The sequence below is a fragment of the Tiliqua scincoides genome, chromosome 2 (assembly GCF_035046505.1).
Source record: "Tiliqua scincoides isolate rTilSci1 chromosome 2, rTilSci1.hap2, whole genome shotgun sequence".
In the NCBI taxonomy this organism is placed as follows: domain Eukaryota; kingdom Metazoa; phylum Chordata; class Lepidosauria; order Squamata; family Scincidae; genus Tiliqua; species Tiliqua scincoides.
Genome location: NC_089822.1, coordinates 119,130,845 through 119,150,571, shown reverse-complemented (window position 1 = coordinate 119,150,571; position 19,727 = coordinate 119,130,845). Strand labels below are relative to the sequence as shown.

Here is a 19,727-nt window from a genome sequence, read left to right as displayed (position 1 = left end):
GGGATCCACTCGCTTTGTTTTCAAACCAGATGCAGATCAGGCTGTACTTAACTGCTGTGGATCTGTGCCTTGCATCTTACAAACCCCTTCTACCCCCAAGGCTGCAGTCCTGCCCATGCTTACCTGTGAGGAAGCCCCATTGACTATAATGGGATTTACTTTGGAGTAGGCATGCATAGGATGGGGGGGCCTGAGTCTCACTTTCTCCACGGAGCTCTGCCTTTATCAGGTAACTGCCATGCTCTGAAGATTCTCTGTCCTCTCTTTCTGCCCCAGGCTTTTCATCAGCTTTGACCTGGCAAGGACTTTTTACAACTCAGGGAGGTATTTCTTGCTTGCCACATGGCTCTTAGATGAAGTGTGTTGTGTTTCAGGGGCTGGAATGAGCCCTCTGTGACAGTCTTATGTGCTACTGCACCTACTGGAGAAAATTTTCTTTTCCTATCTGATTTTGTCACCTTGTGCCTTTCTTTTGTGCTCTGCCTCTCACTTGTGAGACCATGGACCTGGATGTATGTGGGACATTTATGATCTGTGATTTAACGATGTTTATATGTAGGTGGCTACCTCATCTGCTCAAATTGGAGAGCTGATCCTATTCCCCTCATGACTTTTAAAGAGGGGGAAGGTGGAGTAGGACAATAGGCAGCCTGATAGTCACTGAATCTCTCTTTTTACACTTCACATAAGTGAAAAAGAATGATGCATCCTCCTCCCTTTTGTTTTCTTCTCACCCTGTGCAAAGGGGGGGACATGCTAGAGACCAGTGTGCTCTCAGGGCATCAAGCTTAGGAAAAGGGGTGGAGAAAATCAGCTCTGCAGGAGGAGAAACTGTAGCGAACCTCTGAATCTCCACAGGGGATTTGTGATGTCTCAGTTCTGGAATTCCAGCTGCTTCCCTGTGCAGGGTGGAGGGAAGTTGGTTTGCTCACCTTCTATGCTGAGTCCTGGTGCTATCACCTACCTCTCTGTAAGCCTGATGATGTAATGGGAAGGGGGGGCTTTCACCTCTTCCCCCTCCCCTTTCAGACAATGCTGCATCTGTGTGAGACTAATAATGCACCAGTAGGCAAATGGCTGCTGTGTGGTTGGCATGGATCAGGGTTGTCTTGGAAGGGATTGGCTTTAAGGGAATTGCTGGAAGGATTAGCCCTGGAGGGGTTTGGTGCAGAGATTGGAGAGGGGGGAGTGGGATCTTTTCTGTGTTTGCTCCTAACACCAACCTAGAGTTCCCTGGAAAGCTGCCATTCCCTTTCTGTCACCTTGCTTTGCTTCTTGCATTGCTGAAGCTGGCAGCTTAGCAGCCACCATGCCTGCCTGCCTGTCCTCATTTGCCTCTCCAATCTTTACTCATTCCTTTTCATGAAGAGGTGAGTGCTGGGGCATAGTCATCAGAGAGCCATGAAGTATATGGGTGCTTGGATCCAGGCTGAGATGTGCTGTCTCCTTGTTTGTTTCTTTTCTTGCCAGCTTGGGGCTGGATGACCAGCTTTTGGCACTCTGTGAAGTTGGCACCGGTACCTGGTCTCAGTAGGGCTCTGCAGAGAGAACTGCATTGACATCCTAGCTGTTGAGCTGGTTTTGAGAAGAGAGCAGAAAGGACTTGGCTGCATACGCTGACACCCTCCCCCCCTTTTTTCCTTTTTTTAAAAATGGTTTTCTTAGATGCCAAGCATTTGGAGAAGGGATTTCTTTTTTTTCTGCTCTGAAAAATGGGCTGCTGCTGTCTGCTTTGCTACTCACAGTTTGACAAAAAGCAATTTAGTCACACCCCATACCCAGAGAAAAGGAGATTGTTATATCTTGTGTGTGTATACAGTGCTATTCAATTTCTGTCTCACTTGTCCAGTGTGCAGACCTGTGAGGTTGGTTAGGTTGAAGGCAAAATTATATAAGTTGCAATCTTGTACCTACTTCTCTAGGAGTAAACATCATTGAACATGGTGGGGCTTTACTTCCAAGTAAACTAGGATGGCGCAGTCACTGAACTTCCCAGTTGAACTGGGGTTTGATCCTAGATCTCACATGTTCATTTTCAACATTTAATCCACTGGTTTATACCAATGTATTTTTTTAATGGAGTAAAAATTTCTTATTTGCCCTCACAAAAATTGTGTGAGAATCTCTTCCAGTTGTGTGCATGAGGACACATGAAGGGATCCTGTCACTGCCTCAGAGCCATCCAGTGAGTGGATTTCAAATTTAGTTCTACTGTATTGTAACTGTAACAACCTTCCTTGGTTCCATGTTCTCAATTGTTAACTCAGTTTAGAATCTCCACCACTTCTAAGAACTGGAACCAATTTTTTTTTTTAACTGCACCGACTGTAAGTGTCACTTGGTAATATGGTTTCTGAAGCTGCAGTTCTGCACACAGTTGAATTCAATGGGGCTGACTTCTGAGTAAACATGGTTAGGATTATACTGCAGTTTACATGAACTTGAGAATGCACCCTGCTGTTCTACCTACTAGGCTAAGCTCATTGTTCTGGTTCCTTGCTGTTATTTGAATTAAGAAGGGGCCCAGCTGTAATTGGGGCACTGTATTTTCTATCAGTCCATGCCAATGCAGAATTCAGTACTCCATAATCTTAAGCTTTCATTCTTGTAAAAAATAAACAAGTAAGCATTTAGTTTTTGTGTCTAGGAAGAAAGACTTGAAAAAGATGTGGATAATACCTGGAAAAAAACTTAGAATGTGAGAGGGCAGACTTTGGTAGGCTTTCCAGTGACCTAAAGGAAGGGCCTTGGTGCTCCTATGTACTTTCTTGCCCTCCTCTGGGCCAGCAGATATAGTTTTATTAAACAGGCAACTACACACATTCATTTGCTCATTTTCATAGCATATAGACGCAGAATATGAGACACCTTGCTACACAATTTTGATTTTGGCACAAATAGTCCTGGTTGCAATAGGCTTTTAATGTGAATATTGTTTCCCCATTACCAGCCCTTGCCTGGTAGGATGCCACTGATTCTCCTGCTCTTAAACATGTGTGCTTGGGGCAATGTAGGGCACAGAACTAACATGGTCCCTGCCCAGAGTGCTCCTTGTCCACAGGGATGGTCCTCTTCCATATTTTTGGCAGGAGCAGTTTTGACAATTCAAACTCTTTCACAGTTATTCAGGTGCAATAATATACAATAGTTAGCCTCACTTATTGGTGAAGGTGTCACAGGTTTGGGGCATGTGTACCTGGATGTTATGAGATTAGTTGGGAATGGGAGGGGGGAAGAGAACATCCCAAGGAATGACGCTTGCTGAAATATCCCCTCAAGAGATGATTTGGCAGCAGTCTGCTGCCATTCCAAAGTGAGCATGAGACAGCAGTCCAGTAACAAAATTAAACAGAATAAAGACAGACTTGCCTTGCTGCTTTTCCTTACTAGAGAAACTGGGTGCAGACACATGCTCTCTCTTTTTAAATGCTTCTTGATTAAAATCTGGTAGAATCATTGGAAGTTACGTCTAGCCTTTGATCTTCCAGTCTTACGTCCATCCTTAGTTTTTCAGGTGTTCAACATGAAACTGGAGGTGGAGGACGTTCTGTTTGTTGTAGTTCAGTTTTTCTTCCCACCTTTCCAAGTGGGTAGGTAATAATTTAAAAATAACACAATAATAAAAACAAAATATCCAGTTTAAGGTTTCTGCACCACTGTTTAATCCTGACCTTTAAGTGCCATTCCAAAGTGGAAGGAATTGCTGCTCTTCTGGAAAGGATATGTTTGGACTGTGATGGACCTCCAGAGAAAAGGAATCCTACAGTTGAGGAGTAGCCACTAAGAATACCTCTCTCACATGCCCTTGCAGTTCAGACTCAGTGTCTGGGTGGTACAGTCTCAATTGGCCTTCATGGTCAAAATGGTAGAAGGAGAGGAGTTGGTCTCTGAGATTTTTGGAGCCCAGGCTGCTAAGGACTACTAGGTCCAAAGCAGCACCTCAGATTAAGAGAGAGCAGTTACACAGGCCAACACACATTTTGTTTCCTTGGTATATTTGGGGTGCCGATTCCAAAAATGGCATCTGTTTTGCCCTATCACGTCTAGTTTTGGAGATATAGTATAGCGTCTTTAGTGAATGGTTCAAGCAGCTTCCTCATGAGATACTACACATCCTACAGTAGACGTGATAGGGCAAAACGGATGCCATTTTTGGAAGCACCCCAAATTCATATCAAACCACCATAAGGTTTGGGAAAAACTCTTCTGACACTCAGTTTTGTAGGCCTGTGTTATTGATAGTTGAAAGTCCAGGAAAAGTTATTTGTTTTTTTTTGCATCACAAGTTATTTTGTGATGCTAAAGAGCAGCTTGATAGGGTACAGAGCAGCTTGATAGTGTACAGTGGGGGAAGCTGTTCCAGGCATAGGGAGCAGTGGAAGGCTCCATGCTGGTCCTTTTGTGAATCACAGAGGCCCATGAGGTAGAACTTTCTAATGTAGACAATGGGGCAATTGCTTATGGCTGTGCAAGCTCCTGCCTGATATGTCTTATAGTCCCATTTATGCAACCTTTCTGGGTCAGTGGATGATGACATGCTGAATCTAGTGCAACACCAGAATCTGCTTGCCCCCTTCTTGTTATAGTAGTGGTAATAATGAGTGTTGATATAGCTCTGTTGCGTATTTTCTTGCTGTAATCCTAACAGTCTCAGCGATCAGTACTGAACTGAGAGTGGCTTCTCTAAGACTATCTCATGAGCAAGAGAGGTGAAATTCAAATTGGGGAAGGCCCGGTTCACAGCTCAGTATATTAAGCACTGTTCTGCATTGGCCAACCTGTTCAGAAAGCCAGCCTGGCAACTCTCTGGTTCAGAGATGGTTAACCTTTACATCCTTGAGGGCATCCTTCAGACAGTAGTCAAGGAACTTTGAGTGTATCAGACCACAGAATCAGACCTCAGATGATTGGGCTTGATAATAGCATTGGCACAATCTTCTGCAAGAGAATTTGCAAGTCTGAAACTCAGGCACAGCTGGGGCATTGCATATACCACTGAAAGAGAAATGGAAGATCAAAGTATGGAATTTCAACCTCTTTCTTCCAGGCAACAAAAGGAATGAAATGTTTTCTCTTTGCAAGATAATCTGTAGGTAGTTTTTTCACTCCTTGTTCAAAACTTGGTAGAACTGCCTGGGGCCATGTAAAATGGCTTTGATTTGAAGGTGCCAGTTTTACCTGTGCTCAGATGTATGCCCTGGGTCCCTGTTGACTTCTGGGGATAATTCAAGAGCCTTGTAAGAGCCCTAAGCAAGCTTAGAAAGTTCCATCTTCTTCCTGTATACCAGTGGTTCCCAAACTGTGAGCCGTGGCTCCCTGGGGAGCTGCGGAAACCAGCAATGGAATCCTCGCAAAAAAGCAATCTCCCTGTACAATGTATAGAATTGTAGCCCTAATGGGGAGCCACATCTGAAGTGAGCCGCCACTCAAAATGTTTGGGAACCACTACTGTATCCCATTCTGGCTCCAAATAAGTTGAGATGCTTTGTTCAATTATACCACATTTGTGCTGGGTTCAAACATCAAGGGCAGGCATGTTTTCCCCATTTATGGCCCTTTCCCATTTGAGACTTGTTTAAGACTGAGTCCAAGAACTTTTTGGGAAGTATTATCAGATTTATTTGTTCATACTGGTTTCTGGGGGTTAAGAGTAAGTTACAGAGCAGTGGGGGTAGTACTTTTTATAACAGTTTTCACCCTGAGTTCATGAGATAACTGAGTGGACAGGAGCGGATGTAGGTTAGATGCCTTAAGTTTAATGTTATGATTTTAAATATGCATAATTGTTTTGCATAATTAACTGTCCTTCCAAGACCCTAGTTTTCAGGGAGTTTAGCGTTCCTGTGACAGCATTGTGGGGAGTGCAGGTGACAAAGGAGAGAGGAAAGAGGGAAGAACAATGAAACTCAGAGGAAATTTCAGGGAAATTCCTGCCCAGACCCTTGTTTGGTTTTCAACAAGCACAATCCACATGTTCTCAAAATAGCCTTTAGCCATCACGAGAACTGGAACAAAAGAAGAAATATTTTTGTGAGCTAAATTGTTTGTGCCATGTCTCTTTCTGTGTTTGAGATGCTGATTTATGTAGAACTTTACTGATGACCAGTGCAACTTAATAAGTTGGCTGTGGTTATAACTAATGTCAGGTATGTGAGGAAACATCAGGATTAATTTTGAAGTGGTCCATCAGCTGTTAGTCATTTCCGCCTTCAAGTCAGTTATCTGGTCATACTGACCCTTTTGTTCGAAAATGAGTTACCTGCTGGATGGTTTCTTCCGGACCCTGAACTACATGTGAGTGTTCTTTCTTGTGCCGTTTTGTGTTGTGGCTTCTTCCCCCCCCCTTTCCCCTGTTAGGGCTATATCATTCTGAAATGCCTTGAAGCAACTCTGGGCTGCTTCTGTATTATCCAGATATGAGCAATATCTGTAGCATATCTGTAGATATGTAATATCTGTAGATATGTAGCAACTACCTACAATAGTTGTGTTTTGGAATCCAGTGCTGAATTGCATGCACACACTCTGCAACCAAAATCCTGTGGTGTGATGCAGCTATAGGGCTCTTTGGGTAGCAGCTATGCCACATTCATATGAAGATGGAACCTGGGCAGGACCTAGTTTTGTTTTCCACCTCAGTAGTTATCTGGGTGCCATCCTTGGCACATAGGCAGCATCTTACAGGGTTTGAATTTGACCTGCTGAGTCTTCCTAACTGACAGTTAAAACTTGTGTGTGTAGTTTTTTGCTTTTCTTTTGAGCTATCCTTTCATATACCTAAACCGGAAAATGCCAACCTGCCTGGCAGCTGCTAGCTTTTCTTGTCTACAGCCATGGGCAAGCAGATTGGAATTACGGGATTGAGTGAATGTGGGATGGACAGTAGTGCTCTTCTCAGTACCATAAAGGAATGGCAGTAGATCAATGGCCACTAGCTGAACAAACAATTCAGTGCTTACTTGTGTGTGTTTATTTTTAGTTTTATTACATGGAAATCCAGTTCTCATTTATCTGTCTTATTTGTATTCTGTCCTTTGTCAGGTTGCTCAGGGTAGCACCCTTAGGGATTATCCATTTTTATCCTTGCAACAACCCTATGAGGTAGATTAGGCGGACAATGTTGCTAGTCCAAAGAGGCTTTGTGACTGAGCAGGGATTTTAAAAAACATAATTTGAAAACACTTATAAATAAAACATATGGTTCATCTGAACAAATACAAAAAGAAACATGCCAAGAAGACAATGCCAAATCAGTGCTGAGCAAGGATTTCAACCTAGCTTCCACCAATCCAAGTTTTGAGATGCTTTTTCTGCTACACCTCACAGTGTCCAAGTGTCATTCCCCCCCAATCTACGAGGGTCGCCCAGAAAGTAATGCACCACATTTTTTTTCTTCAACAATTATTTATTGAACACAATGAAACTTACACACAAGAAAGAATGATGTTTCTTCTACACTCCCTATTTTTCCACGTAATCTCTGTCCAGTTCTATGGCCTTCCTCTAGCGAGACACAAGGGCATGTATGCCCTGTCGGTACCCACTCCTTGTTCTGGTCACGAAGCCATTTCTTCACTGTGCGAATCACCTCTTCGTCATCCTCAAAATGTCTTCTGCGAATGGCATCCTTTAATGGCCCAAACAAGTGGAAGTCTGAGGGAGCTAGGTCAGGGCTGTAGGGTGAATGGGGTAACACAGTCGAACCCTGTTTAGTGATGTGTTCCGAAGTCCTCAAACTTGTGTGAGGCCGAGCGTTATCATGTTGAATCAAACATTCACCTAGGTTGTTATGGCGCTGAAGTCGCTGGAAGCGCTTCTTGAGTTTGGTTAATGTCTTCACATAAGCTTCAGAATTAATGGTGCTGCCTCTTGGCATCACATCAATGAGTCCCAAAACACAGTGATCATGACCTTACCGGCAGAAGCAGTTGCTTTGAATTTTTTCTTCTGTGGAGATTGAGGATGACGCCATTCCATCGACTGTCGTTTTGTTTCGGGCTCAAAATGGTGAACCCAGGTTTCATCACCTGTCACAATCCTGGACAAGAACGCTTCCCCCTCATCTTCAAAATGTTTCAGCAACTCAGAAGAAATGTTTTTTTCTGAGAGATTTGTGGTCCACCGTAAGACAGCGCGGAGCCCATCGTGCACACACTTTTGAGAAATCAAGAGCATGGATGATTGCATCCACACTTCCTTTGCTGATTGACAGCTTCAGTGCCAACTGCCTAGTTGTTATGCGTCGGTCCTCGCGAATGAGCACATCAGCAAGCTGCGTCTTGTCAGGTGTGACAGCCGTGGATGGCCGCCCCAAATGCTGCAAATCTTGGAGCTCTGCCGAACTGCCTTCTAATGGCCTCACCCTCTGTGCCCAGCGACTAACCGTACTTCTGTCGACTGCAGATTCTCCGTAAACTACACAAACGTATATGAATGTTCCCAACAGTTTCTTTCTCCGCAGCGAGAAATTCAATGACAACATGCTGCTTGTAACGTACATCACTTACAGACGCCATTTCGAAACACTGCTGCAGCTACGCTATCTGTCTGAAGAAACCAAAAATTTGTGTGTGCACTCCTGAATATTCAAATAATGTATATCTAAAGTTTCGCATTCGTACCATTACTGTAGGCTGAGAAAAAAAATGTGGTACATTACTTTCTGGGCGACCCTCGTAGATGGTTACCAGGCCAAGACCTACTTAGATGTTACAGTTGTTAACAGCATTATGTGACTTAAGAGTATTTTGTTTGCCGTTAAAGTCCTCAAAAGTTTGTCATACTGAGGACCTACCAGTAGTAGGTCAGCACAGTAGTGTGCTTCAGGGCCACCAAATTTTCTTACTTTGCAAGCACACTGTGGGCACTTGAAAGGCTTCTGAACTGAAATTCAGCTGCTGAATTTGACTTTGGCTGCTGCCATCTAGTTTAGCTGTTTGCGTGGGAGATCTGTGCACTCAGGGAGTGGTGGAGGGAGTTCTTTGAAGTTTGGCATTGTTGAAGAGGCAAGCTTCCCTTCAGTTTATGCCAATAAAGGTCTCAATCAACAATCAATCAACAGCTTCCCTTCAGTTTATTGCCTCTTCAGCAGATGGTGGAAATTTCAAAGATATATATATATAATCTCTCTCTCTCTCTCTCTCTCTCTCTCTCTCCCCATAATTTTGTTTTTTAATTCCTTTACAGACTTGGAGCCATGACACAATTTAAGAAGCCCTCCCTGGACCTAATATCATTATCAACATTTCGTATTCCTTATCTCAAGTTGAGACAGCAACTGTTGTTTCAAAAGCCAAACATTCCAGGATATGTTAGGTTTGTTTTAGACATTTTATCTTGCCTAACTGTGTCAAGGGAAGGGGCAGGCAGACTAGAACATCCACAAATTGAGCTTGGTTTTTTAACCCTATCAATCACCCCCCTTTCCTTTTTTATGTCTGGGAATAGTAACATCTGGAATAATCCACCATCTGGCTTGACTGTTTTGTGTCATTTGTAAGTTGTTGAGTTTCCAATAGGGTTTGGCAAGTTGAGACTCCATAGCTAAATCTGGTAGAAGTGGCAGTGGCAAATGTGGTTTGCTGGTAATTCATTTTGTAAGGGAGGGGACGCTGGCCTTCTGCTGTAGCCTGTCCTCAGATTAGTCCTTCAGTAAAACTTGTACCATTTATGGTACAAATTTATGAAATGGTGAACTCCACCTACCACAGAGAATCCAGCTATTGCTCATATAATCATTTAATCCAGGATTCAAAACCCAGAGAGGTAAACAAAAGAGTATCTACAGGTAAGCAGGGGCTGGCAACCTTTGATTCATCTCCTGAATCACTTCCTGTATTGGTGAAGTGTGTCTGAGTTGTGTAGATGTGCTAGGAGCCAAAACTAGGGGGATGGTATGGAAGAGGAGGGTAGGAGTGCATCTCTCTTGTTGATAGAGGCTGCCTGTATTTGAAAACCAATATTGAAACACCCCCTGCCTTTGTCATTAGCAAATTTTGTTGCCACAGACAGAACTGTTTCATTAATAGCTTCATTAATTAATACCTTTTGTCTGGCAACTGGGGATTTCATAGTTTTCACCTGGGGCAATTGCTTGACTCTAGCTTAGGGGCTGTTGCAGTGGGGCATCTGTGTAAGCAGGCCCTCTTTACATGCATTGTATTTATTAGGAGAGGCCAAGTTGCTTTGTCACTCTAACTGCTGGCCAGTCAAAACAAGCAGCAGAAGAAGCTTATGCCTTGATGCCTCGCCCTTTGATGCGAGGATGTGCAGGGTGTCGCCACCAGTAAGAAATCCAGCAGTGATCAAACTTCAACCAGAAGGTATGAAAGCTGTGAGAGTCAGCATAAGGTTGTGGGGCTTGGAAATACGGGACACCCAGATTCAAACACTGGCTCAACCATTCACACCCTGGAAGGATTTTCTGAGCAAGTCCTTATCTCTCTGCCACTTTCACTTTTGTAGAGTGGGAAGTTTAGTGAATTCTCATACAAGTCTTGGGAGTAGAGAGGTGGGATATGAATGAATAAATGACCTTGCAGGTTTGTTGTGAGGGTCAAAAGAAGCAAGGTATGTATGATGCACTTTGCGTACAAGAAGTGCTATCTAAATTGATCAGCACTCCACACTGCTGAATTGTCAGTATTCCATAGTGAATGAAAAATGTACCCTCTTGTAAGAGACAAATGAACAATAGAGGAAACAGAGATTTGTCCCTCTCTTCTCTCCCAAGCTAGATTTTTCTACAATTACAACTTGCACAGGTGGGAATCCAGCTCCTTGTTAGGTTTTTTTGTTTGGAGTGTGTGTGCTTGCATGCATGTGTGGGGCATAAATTCTCCTTCAGGAGTAGTTTGAGATGCATTGCTTGCCCTTGTAGGGTCCCTATAGTTTTGTCCAGTCACAGCATTGTCCCAAGTGCGACATTGACATTTTTTCTGTAGAAGTGAGTGGGGGGAAGTTGAAGTGTGCTGTCAGGGAAGCATTGGCTGCATGCTAAAGCTACCCCTGGGGATTGTAGTACTGTATCTAGAGTGAGAAGCTGGTTTTGTGTCCCAGATTCATCCTGGTAGTCTGTCCCAAAGAGCTCAGCGGGGAGCCATTAAGAATCAAGACAGCCCTGTTTGTGCAGTTCTGTGTTAGGCTCTGTTTCTTTATCACACTAGACCGTGATAGACTATTGGGAGAGTTGATGGTGTCAGCCTTTTATTTTTCTGGAATCTGCATCTTTTAGAATCCGAAGAGATGTGTCTAGGCATCATCTCATTTCCAGAAATCAAATGCATGGGATTTTTTTTCAGCTCTGCAAAATGTTGAGTGTTTTCTTTTAGACAGCAAGCTTTTGAGTCACACAGCAGTCTTGCCTGGAGAGCATTCTGTGTGCTGTCCAAAAGTGTGCTGCCTGCTAGTCTGCCTAGAAAGGCAGTGTTATTTCCTGTTTGTATAGATCTTTTAAAGCATTATTTGTTGCTCCTTAGAAAAATCTGGAATCTCCAGTGCCCATTAATTGATTTGGTTCCTGAGAGAGGCTCAGGGTCTTCTCCCTCCTCCTGCACTCCAGTCTACCCTTGGCTGTTTGCCCTGGGACTCCATAGGGTTGCTTCTCACCCTATCCATTGGCCAAGTTATTCCCACGGGTATTAATAGAATGATGAGTGCAGTCTCTTGCATACTGGATGAAGCGGGTGTCCTCTGGCCCTGTTCCTCTTGTTACGGTAGGAACCTTTCCTTCATTGTACCTATCTCCTCAAGACACAGGGGGTGGTGTCTGGTTCTTTATTGGTGGGCAGGGGGGACTGTGCTGAAACTCAGCAGAAGCCAGGGAAGTCTTGGGATTAATTGTTGTTTATCTATAAAATGTGGGTTGACAATTCCCCTCTCTGCTGGAGCTTTTAGTTAGAGTGCTTAAGATAACCTCTGACATCCTACCCAGGGTGCTATGGCTTCCTGTTGGAATAATCTTTAAATGAGGGGTTTTAACAGTAGAGGAATCTTCAATGGGCCCAACTGGGGGGAGTGTAGTGCTGGCAATCCATGCATGTTCCAGTGCAGTAAATCACTAGCTGTTATGGAAACCTTTTTATTGTCATTTTTATCTGTATTTTATTACCTTTTGTACTATGTATTTTATGAATGGACTGTTAGCTGCCTTGGGTACCCCTTGGGGAGAAAGGTGGATTACAAATCCACTAAATAAAATAAAAATAAACCTGTCTTCAAGCAACAATGTTATTTGTAGCTAAACAAATTTTTAAATGGGGGGGGGGGGCCCTTTGTGATTCTTGAATTTATGTGAATTTGGATTATGCTGAGTCAAGGAATCCTAGTTCCTTTGTTTTTCTGGGAAGGGGCTGACTTCCTGTCAGAGGAACTGGAGAGAAGAAAATGTCCCCAGTACCTGCATCAAGCAGAAGAGCTGGAGCTCACCCTGGGATGTTGTAAATAGTTGTAATAGCATGCCTTTGAACATGTACAGAGTGTCTTCCAGGGCAGAGAATGTGACTACTAGACAGGTTTGAACCCCAGCCTCTCTCTCTTGAGCAATCAGCTACTGTACTAATGAAGTCTCCTGTGTGTCCCCAGACCTGAAGGACTGGAGGGTATCTTCCCCCTTCTCTGTACTTGTTGCTTGCTTTGAGAACTGTTTTCCCAAGCTGATCTGGAACAGGCCATGTGAAATAAGGATGAAAAGAGGCACCTACAGTTCTGTGGCAGAACCTAAAATACACTGTGTGTATAGTAGAGTACCCAAACACTTTTTTTTTGTTTCATGTTGTTAGCAAATGACTGCTTAGGTCAAGTGCTTGTTTCTGTTAGTATTGTGGGTGTCTTATTTTTCCATGCATAAACAGAATGTTACTATGATTTTAAAATGTGATAACTATTTTGGCTTTTATGTATCTTAAGGAGCCATCAGCATCTTATTGGTCTTCTGATTAAATTTTAAAAGATTAAACTCTTCTGCTTGGAAGACTTCTGTGAATTTCTTATAGAGTTGTTTTGTTTTTAGTGAAAACTAGAGGCCTGCAGTTACCTGTAGGCACCATGGTGGGCACAGAAAATACCATCAAAAGTTGATAGGGCAGACATTTGTATGTGTCATTGCCGCCACTGGGGTGTGCAATTGGAGGCCTGCAGTGAAAGATCTAATTGGCTCTTTCAATCTGTATTTGAACTTCGGTCTTTCTAACCTTTGCAGTACCTGGCTGCAAGCATTTCATATCTGTGTCCTTATTCTTCTGGGCCACACCCTATTTCCCACATTCCTTCTCCTGGACTCCCCTGCTTCACAGTGCCTTCTACTTCCTTAGACTGCTGGTTTCTCTTCACTTTTGTCAGGCCCCTGTATCGTTCTCTAGGATAGCTCAGTTGATGTCAGCTAAAAGCACTCTTCCTTCCCCACCCCTCTGTGACATCAGGACACCTCAGCCAGTCAAAAGCTTCACCATAGCCACAACATTCCAGAGCATGCTCCTCTATTGATTCAATACATCTTTTAAAAATATACTTTACTTGCAGCTGTGGGGCTTTGTCTGTTATGTGTTGGGGGGGGGGGTCCCTTCTCTGTTCCATAAGCCTTTCTCTCCCACTTCATGGATGCTTAGCCATTACTTCCAAGGTGGATTAACTTAAATTACATTGCCTTTTTTGAAATTCCTGATTGAGTATGCACATTAAAAGAATCAAAGCATATTGGTTATACAAAAAGAGCCTTTTTAAATAACATAGGAGAATAACCCAAAACATCTGGCCTTGTAGCCCATGTGCCATGCAAAGTTATATCTGCTTATAGACAAGAAACAGGTCCATGTTTGGTTCTCTGTGTATGTATGCAAGGGTGCCCTGCATGATCACTTATTTGAAGGCAGAGCCTGAATTCCTGTGTGCAATCCTTTACTCATGTTGCTCTGTCAACAAACTCTCACTGAGCAAAGTGAAACTTACTTCTAAGTAAATATGTACAGAATTGGGCAATAAGTGGGCAAAACAGTGTTTCTAAGTGAATTGGAAAGTAAATGACTAAATGTTCATCACTTGGGAGGTGGAGGGCATGAAATAGGAATCTAAGGTCTCCGATATGGGTTCTGTGCATGTTCCTGCTGGTACACAGGATGGCATTTTCTAGATCCTGTAATGACTGGATCTCTTACAGTATCCACAATCATACATTCTTGTGTACCTTGGCTCAACGATCTCCAACACTCTTTCTCTCGATACCGAGCTAAACAAACGCATCGGTAAAGCAGCTACCACGTTTTCCAGACTCACAAAGAGAGTCTGGTCCAACAAGAAGCTGACGGAACATACCAAGATCCAGGTCTACAGAGCTTGCATCTTGAGTATACTTCTGTACTGCAGCAAGCCATAGTCTTCCGAGACTGAAGGTTGCCAACATAATAAACACATACTTCACTTAATGTGTCCCTTCAATACTTAACGTCAGAAGTCATCGGATATTTTTTGTTGACTCAGTTTTAAGGCACTATGTAAGTTTGACATGCTTTGTATTACATTCAGATAAACCAGTTTATTTTAAAAAATAACCCATAACTATAACTGAATTTAAAATAAACTAAATCTGATTTTAAAAAATATATACTCGACTTTCTTCCACACCTCACAAATCCTAGAAGAAATGAGTGCCTATTAAGGGGAATATGTGAAGGGGTGAATTGAGGATTTTTTTCACTGTGTATGAATCACCAGCATGCACAGCACGGAGCCAAAGCCAGTCATAGCTCCTTGCTCTGTGTTTTTTTCAGTTTGTGTAGCTGACCTGTGCACCACAGATATCTGCTCAATAAGCAGTGAGTTCTTTGTTGCTCTTCAGTGTCCTATAGATGTCTCATCCTTTTCCAGTTGAGTTTTAGTTCCTTTAAAAAAGTCTTTATACTGACAAATCCAATAACTGCTATTATTCTAGTACCTTATAAATTCTGAAATCAGCAAATAATGTGCTTATCAAGCATAGTTTATCTCAGTCAGTTCTTCCGGATTTAAGAATTTGGGAAGTGCAAAATTGTAACTCTGCCCCAAACTAGCCCCTCCTTGTTCCTCAGACTGGTTTCTGACATAGCTGTTTTAACAGAGTCACAGAGGGCAGGATTAGATGTAATGGAAAGCCATAGTTTCCCAATAACAAATCTGGGAGAGCTATACTCTCTTGCTCTCCTCTTTATTTTCCCTTTTGCCCATGTGAGAAGGAGAACAAAGTCTTCAATTTCATTTTGAAGTAAACCACAGCTCTGCGTAACGTACAAACCCAAGAAACTGGTTTATTCAAACTATAGTTGAATAGCAAACCAGGATCTGAAGCCATGCATTGTTTTACCTATCTGTGGGTTTGAAGTAAACCACAGTTCCCGAATTTGGGCATAGCTGTGGTTTACTTCAAACCCAAAGCAGAAACTTTCTTTCCGGTACATAAAAGATGACAAGAGGGAAGGGGTATACAGGCCTTTGACTCTCCTAGGCTTATTTTTGTGGCCAGAAACCATGGTTTCCTATAGTGTCTGTAATGTTCAGAGTCAATTGTCACCTCTATCAGCGTGAAGTATAGGATTGCTGAGTAGCAGTCATTTTCCCCATGAGGCAGGGTGGTAGAAGATGACCCCTGTGTTCGGCTGTGGCTCTGAAGACTTGATCTTGTTTCAGGCTTCTGGTAGAAGTGAAACTAGATATTCATAGAAATAAAAGGATCCTTCAGTCACCTCCTTTCTTTCTCAGGTTGACCTCAGTTAAAAGCATCACTAGTAGAGGTTCACCCAGCCTTCTGAATACTGCAGGAATGCAGTTCTAGAACCATCCTAGTAGCTGCATCCATTGATCAGCTGCTGTTATAGTATGAAAATTCTTGCTCTGTGTTTAAGACTGCCACTTTCTCAGAATGTTTCTCAAAATGCCAGTTCTTGGGATGTTTTCTTGTCTTCCCTTCAGTGGATAGGATGAATAACTGTTCCTCTTCTTTCATATACCGGAAGGGTGGATGGCCGTTGACCCATCTCTATGTTCAGACTCCATGTGATTGTTCATCAGAACTTCTTGTATCTGTGGCCAGCTCTCTAGCTCCACATTCTGAGCAATGATTGTTCTAAACAATAAAAGCGGTCATATATATTATGTAGGTGTGCATGCCAAAACCACAGATCCCATTCAGACAAAAGAGGGTGAATGACTTGCATTAGGAGTGTTGCAGTAGTACTACGCAGTATAAAAAATTATCACAACATGCGCTCAGAAAATACACGGCCTATTATCCCATGTCCTTCTTAAATATCTGAGAAAAGGTTTTTCTCCCTTAACCTTGGGGGTGTGTGTGAGATAGTGTTTGCCCTCTGTCCTCAATATCACCTTGGAGATGCTCTCTGAATCCTTTCTGAGTTGTCTGTGTTCCTCTTGGATTGAGATGCTATCAGCAAGGTCTTTTCTATGCTGAGGAAAATAGCACTACTGCTAGCTGAGTTTTGGAAACAAAACCCAACATAACCTTAATATTTTTCTCTTGCACTGCAGCATCATACGGATCCCTGTAGTTCACCTTTTTTCTTTGGTACGTGCACCTGAGTATGACATAAATCTAAAGGAAGCAGAAAGTACTATACTTCCTGTTCCTCCTCCATCTATGCCATGTTTAATACAGAATTTCAGGGAGGGTGGCAGTGTGACTGTGGAGAAACAGGAAGGACTACCCTTCTAGCTTCTTCCAAATTTGGGTCACATCTGAAGTGGCTTTAAGGCTGCAGTCCTAGATACTTTCCTGGGAGTAAGCCCCATTGAGTACAATGTGGCTTATTTCTATGTAGACAAACATAGGATTGCTCTATTAGTCTGCAAGTTATTTGGGGGCAGAGTGTCACATCTATCAGATGTCATAAGCTGCAACAAGAGAATATATACTGGCCTCCTCTGTTGCAGCTCATTTACTTTTGTTTTATTTTGATTTGGTGTTCACCTGTTCTGTACTGTTTTCTGCATATAAGTCAGCATGCATGCTCAGAGTGGCATCAGGGCAAGGAAAAGCAAATTGGCACTTATGGGAGCAAACTGAAGTACCTGCCTATAGGTAAATATACTCCTAATTAGCTTGGAAGCTTGCTAGTTGGAGTGTTAATTAGACACTCCTAGTATCTTGAAGCTCCATGCAATTTCTACAGGATGACTATATGCACTCTCTGGGTTTTAGAGGTAGCCTATCTCTGAATGCCAGATGCAAGAGAATAGCAACAGATGCAAGAGAATAGCAACAGTACAGGTATCTTGTTGTCTTGAGGCTCCCAGATCTAGTGAGCCACTGTGGGATACAGGAAACTGGACTTGATGGGCCCTTGGCCTGATCCAACAGGGCTCCTCTTACCTTCCACTGCAATCTTACCTTCCACTTTCCTGAGAATAAGGGCCCAATCCTATCCAACTTTCCAGTGCTGATGAACATAAGAACATAAGAACAGCCCCACTGGATCAGGCCATAGGCCCATCTAGTCCAGCTTCCTGTATCTCACAGCGGCCCACCAAATGCCCCAGGGAGCACACCAGATAACAAGAGACCTCATCCTGGTGCCCTCCCCTACATCTGGCATTCTGACTTAACCCATTCCTAAAATCAGGAGGTTGCGCATACACATCATGGCTTGTACCCCATAATGGATTTTTCCTCCAGAAACTCGTCCAATCCCCTTTTAAAGGCGTCTAGGCTAGACGCCAGCACCACATCCTGTGGCAAGGAGTTCCACAGACCGACCACGCGCTGAGTAAAGAAATATTTTCTTTTGTCTGTCCTAACCCGCCCAACACTCAATTTTAGTGGATGTCCCCTGGTTCTGGTATTATGTGAGAGTGTAAAGAGCATCTCCCTATCCACTCTGTCCATCCCCTGCATAATTTTGTATGTCTCAATCATGTCCCCCCTCAAGCGTCTCTTTTCTAGGCTGAAGAGGCCCAAACGCCGTAGCCTTTCCTCATAAGGAAGGTGCCCCAGCCCCGTAATCATCTTAGTCGCTCTCTTTTGCACCTTTTCCATTTCCACTATGTCTTTTTTGAGATGCGGCGACCAGAACTGGACACAATACTCCAGGTGTGGCCTTACCATAGATTTGTACAACGGCATTATAATACTAACCGTTTTGTTCTCAATACCCTTCCTAATGATCCCAAGCATAGAATTGGCCTTCTTCACTGCCGCCGCACATTGGGTCGACACTTTCATCGACCTGTCCACCACCACCCCAAGATCTCTCTCCTGATCTGTCACAGACAGCTCAGAACCCATCAGCCTATATCTAAAGTTTTGATTTTTTGCCCCAATGTGCATGACTTTACACTTACTGACATTGAAGCGCATCTGCCATTTTGCTGCCCATTCTGCCAGTCTGGAGAGATCCTTCTGGAGCTCCTCACAATCACTTCTGGTCTTTACCACTCGGAAAAGTTTGGTGTCACCTGCAAACTTAGCCACTTCACTGCTCAACCCTGTCTCCAGGTCATTTATGAAGAGGTTGAAAAGCACCGGTCCCAGGACAGATCCTTGGGGCACACCGCTTTTCACCTCTCTCCACTGTGAAAATTGCCCATTGACACCCACTCTCTGCTTCCTGGCCTCCAACCAGTTCTCAATCCAGGAGAGGACCTGTCCTCTAATTCCCTGACTGTGGAGTTTTTTCAGTAACCTTTGGTGAGGGACCGTGTCAAACGCCTTCTGAAAGTCCAGATATATAATGTCCACGGGTTCTCCCGCATCCACATGCCTGTTGACCTTTTCAAAGAATTCTATAAGGTTTGTGAGGCAAGACTTACCCTTACAGAAGCCATGCTGACTCTCCCTCAGCAAGGCCTGTTCGTCTATGTGTTTTGAGATCCTATCTTTGATGAGGCATTCCACCATCTTACCCGGTATAGATGTTAGGCTGACCGGCCTATAGTTTCCCGGGTCCCCCCTCTTTCCCTTTTTAAAAATAGGCGTGACATTTGCTATCCGCCAATCTTCTGGTACCGTGGCCGTTTTGAGGGACAAGTTGCATACCTTAGTCAAGAGATCTGCAACTTCATTCTTCAATTCCTTAATAACCCTTGGGTGGATGCCATCAGGGCCCGGTGACTTATTGATCTTTAATTTATCAATGAGGTCTGAAACATCTTCTCTTTTAACCTCTATCTGACTTAACTCCTCGGTCAGGAGGGGCCGTTCGGGCAGCGGTATCTGCCCGAGGTCTTCTGCCGTGAAGACAGATGCAAAGAACTCATTTAATTTCTCTGCCATCTCTAAGTCTCCTTTTATCTCCCCTTTCCCTCCCTCACCATCCAGAGGGCCAACCGCTTCTCTGGCGGGTTTCCTGCTTCTAACATATTTGAAGAAGCTTTTATTATTCCCCTTAATGTTGCTGGCCATGCGTTCCTCATAGTCTCGCTTGGCCTCCCCTATCACCTTCTTACATTTCTTTTGCCACAGTTTATGTTCCTTTATATTCTCTTCATTAGGGCAAGACTTCCATTTACGGAAGGAAGCTTCCTTGCCCTTCACAGCCTCTCTAACTTGGCTGGTTAGCCATGCGGGCACTCTCCTGGATTTAGTGGAACCCTTCTTTCGTTGCGGTATACACCTCTGCTGGGCCTCTATTACTGTTGTTTTAAGCAGCCTCCATGCACTTTGGAGAGATTGGACTCTTTTTACCCTCCCTTTCAACCTCCTCCTAACCAGCCTCCTCATTTGAGGGAAGTCCGCCCGTCGGAAGTCA

The 19,727-nt window shown here is 43.5% G+C and overlaps 1 protein-coding gene across 7 annotated transcripts in view; it reads left to right on the top strand.

Moving 5' to 3' along the window:
* Positions 1-19,727, top strand: part of CDK16 (cyclin dependent kinase 16) — a 66,381-nt gene that overhangs the window by 502 nt on the left and 46,152 nt on the right. The window contains exon 1 of one of the 7 annotated variants that reach the window (XM_066618331.1): positions 207-229. The exons of the other annotated variants lie outside the window; for them this stretch is intronic. The gene's annotated coding sequence lies outside the window, so the exon portion shown is untranslated. Of the gene's footprint in view, positions 1-206; positions 230-19,727 lie in introns of those variants that run through there. 7 annotated transcript variants of the gene reach the window in all.